General features: G+C 45.4%; 1 non-coding gene across 1 annotated transcript; it reads left to right on the top strand.

Annotated features, from left to right (window-relative positions):
* Window positions 1–3,445: 3,445 nt before the first annotated feature.
* On the top strand, window positions 3,446–3,560 carry LOC127568977 (U5 spliceosomal RNA). The gene has a single exon (XR_007956110.1). It is a non-coding gene; the product is annotated as a U5 spliceosomal RNA (small nuclear RNA).
* Window positions 3,561–3,777: the final 217 nt, after the last annotated feature.

The following is a 3,777-nucleotide window of genomic DNA, read 5'->3' as shown; positions in this document are numbered from 1 at the left end:
CTACACTACCGTCCCATGCCCTGGGACTCTGTACTGTGTACGTTCTCCCCATGTGTCTGTGTGGGTTTCCTCCAGGTGCTCTGGTTTCCTCCTACATTCCAAAGATGTACAGGTTAGGGCATGCTATGCTGGCACCGGAAGAATGGCGACACTTGAGGGCTGCCCCCAGCACATTCTCAGTAACGCAAAAAGACATATTTCACTGTGTGTTTCAATGTACGTGTGACTAATAAATAAATATCATATTTTAAATAGCCCAGCAAGACAAACTATTCAAGGAATGAACAATAAATGATGTTCTTGCTACCCACATCCTGTGAATAAATAAAACAAAAACTGAGTGGAGAATGTACCATTCACACTTTGAGCCATAGCAACTAGCAGTCCTGTGAAACAGGAAGCCAATGCTTACATATTGGAGGAACAAGGCAGAACAAAAATGTGTGAAAACAACTGAGGCCCACCCTTATATACTCTCCCTTCTCAGGACAAAATCTGCCCCCCATCCCTTTTCATCCTCTTGTGATAGAGCACAAAGGAGATTTTACAAGTTTTATTTTTAATAGTTTCATGCAGTGAATAGTAGCAACGTCCTGCTTCACTGTGATTACAAGAAGTGAATCTGACTATCCACCCAAATGCAATAGCCCGATAGTTTTACATTTACCTCTTGATGTCTGGAGGACATCTTATGTGATATTCAGTTTCGAGGAACGTACTTCCAAGGAACAAGGAAACAAGCCCTTCCTCTCACCAAGTCAGCTGCAAGAATTCCCAATGTGAAATAATGTGGCCGTTAAACAACTTATCAAAGACTGGAAGGAACAGAGAAACCACCAAGGGTGAACAAGGCAAAAGGGACAGGTGGAAACATTACGGCTTCATTATTTCACCCCAGCAGAGAAATTCCCTTTGCTCCACATATCACCCGCCACCACCTTATCTGCTCCCTGGACTAAGTTGTTTCTCTCTTTCTCAGTCTGATGAAGGATCTCAGACCTGAAATATTAACTGTTTCTCTTTCCACAGATGTTAGCTGACCTGCTAAGTTTTTCCAGCATTTTCTGTTTTTATTTTGAACTTGTCACAGATGGCGATCAATCTTCAGACTGTGGATCTGAGCAGAAGATGGTGACATCATCCAGGTACAGGGAAGCTGTGATCTGAGTGGCCCAACTGCCTGGTATCATTACCTCTCTTATGCCTGTGTCCCTCCTGATAGATTCAGCAAAAGGTCAGTACAACACACAAACAAGACAGAGAAGAGTGGGCAGCCTTGCCTGACTCCAGATTTGAGGAGGAAGCTTTCCATTTCCCACCCATTAAGTTGGACTGCACTGCAACGTTGACTGTTCATTTCCCTCCATAGATGCTGCCTGACCTGCTGAGTTCCTCCAGCATTTTGTGTGTGTTGCTCCAGATTTCCAGTATCTGCAGTCTCTCTCGTGTCCAAATACTGATGTCTGCATCGAGCAGTTGTATCCAAGTCCTGATTCCCTCCCCAAAGCCCATTTTGGGGGAGCACATCCATCAAGTGCATGTGCAATATTTTGTCAAAGGCCTTATCCTGGTCCAAGCTGAACAGGCAAGTATCCACCCATCCGTCCCACACGTCAGCAATGATATCCCTGAGAATCACAAGGCTGTCAGAGATTTTCCTGCAAGGTACAGCTGGATCACCTGATTGGCAATGACCTTGGACAGGATCTTGCAGTCCACATTCAACAGTGAGATGGGGCACCAATTCCTGTTGTATGCCCTCTTCCCCCTATTGCTTGTAGATGAGAGTGAAGATGCCCTTGCTCATGGATTCTGACATGCTGGACCAACTGGAAGCATAGGATTGTACACTTCCAGCAGGTCTGGGCACTTCAAGTCCCACATAGGCAAGGAAGTGTTTGCTTCCTTGAGTTTAAATCATCTCTAGGGAATGGATGGAATGCCAGCTTCTTCCGGATCAGTGGCTCTCTCCCTGTTGTCTAAAATCTCTGAGGGCAGGAAGTTCTGTGATGCTGTGCTGGAGGTGGCCTTCCTGTCGTACAGACTAGTATGGAAGGATTTGCAGATCTTCCATGTGTCCATCGATAAGGATGTTACTGAACTGTCCTCCTCTGTGAGCCTCATGGAAGAGGCATAAGCATGTTCTGATTCTGTACCATGGAGTGGACTCTGGATTGGAAAATGATTGTGGAGGACTCTGAGACAAAGAGTGAGGCTTGCTGGCTCTTTATCTCACAGAGTTTCTCCCTCACATTCACCCCCTTCGGCTGCAGCAGGAGGAGATTCCGCCAGCGTTTCCGGAGTTGATGCAATTCCCTCTGACCCTCTCTTTTTCCCTACTCATCCTGCTATTATCCAAGGGTTTGAGAGGTACTTCGCCTTTGGGAGGCACTTTCTTCCTCTTCACCCTCTGCCATTCCCCTGCGTTCTCCTCTTCTATCGACTGTCCCCCTGGGAAGAAGCCAGGGCTGACGGCTAGGGATTAGCAACTTGAGATGGCAGAACTTCTGAGCAGCTTTGGACAGGACCCTGGGCTGTCGTGCATAAACCTTGGAACTGCGATTTTCTCCAAATTGCAAGAATGGTGGGCAGGGTCAACGTTCCCCTCTTATTGACTTTCAGCATGACTTTGACCTGTTCCCTTGTTCATCCAGATCCCCAAGTGATGGAGGCAGTTTCCTGTTCCCCCAACACATCGGGACAGGAATGTTAGCAGGTCCACAATTGGGACTTGGGGGTTAAACCTCTTTGCAGTGTACAGTGATCACATGTTCTTTCTGCACAGGAAAAGTGAAAAGCAGCTGTCCCTTCAGAAGCCACAAGTCACGCTTTCCTTGCCTTCTCTCTGAAGGCCAGCAGCAGATTCCGCTATCCCACAACAAGGGTAACTCAAAATACCCATTGTTGGGGAAGTCTTGCAGACAAAAGACTATTGTAAGGCCTATCTTGAAACATATCTGAATTTATTTGTTATGCAACACAGGAAATGAACTCGAGTCTGTTGATCCTTTCATACTTTAAAAAGATCTACATTCTCTGTCGGCAAACTTGGCCATTCCCACCCCTCTTTTGCAATTTTTTCCTCCGGTTGCTGGAAATAAACTACAAATGCCAGAACTATTTTTTACAAATATCTGGACCACAAAGAAACGAAGCAGCAGGTTTGCAGCTCAGGCAGTCCCGACGCTCTTCGAATCCTTCAATCCACGGGTCAATGAGAGGAAGCCACGCCCGCTTATTTACATACCCAGAAAGCTTTGCATTGGGAGAGGAGAAAGTCAGGATTTGTTGCCCATAACTAGACGCCCTTAGTTTTAAGCAGTAAAATTTTATTTATATTAAACAAGTTTCCACTGCATTTCTGTTGTGATTGAGGCTGCTCGGTCTGAATTTAAAGTGGTAAGTGGGGTGTGACCTGAGCATCCCCCGGCCCTATATTTTCAGTATACTCTGGTTTCTCTTCAGATCGTATAAATCTTTCGCCTTTTACTAAAGATTTCCGTGGAGAGGAACACTCAGAGTTTTAATTAATTTTTTGATGCCCTACCCTGTGTAGGGCTTGTTCACAAGCTAAAAGCAGATTTCATTAGACTCTTGTTTATACCGCCTTATTACATGCGTAGATGTTGCTTAGTTAAGCTGCTGTATCTTTTTGAGAGAGAACTGTGGTAGAGAATGATTTAAAACCTGGGGAATTACTTCACTTAATCCCGACAGGTATCTTCCCTTTTTCTGATCTTTTTGTTTTCATCTCAGACACACAGACTCTTCCCACCC

Source organism: Pristis pectinata, chromosome 3 (assembly GCF_009764475.1).
Source record: "Pristis pectinata isolate sPriPec2 chromosome 3, sPriPec2.1.pri, whole genome shotgun sequence".
Classification (NCBI taxonomy): domain Eukaryota; kingdom Metazoa; phylum Chordata; class Chondrichthyes; order Rhinopristiformes; family Pristidae; genus Pristis; species Pristis pectinata.
This window is presented reverse-complemented; position numbering and strand designations above follow the sequence as displayed.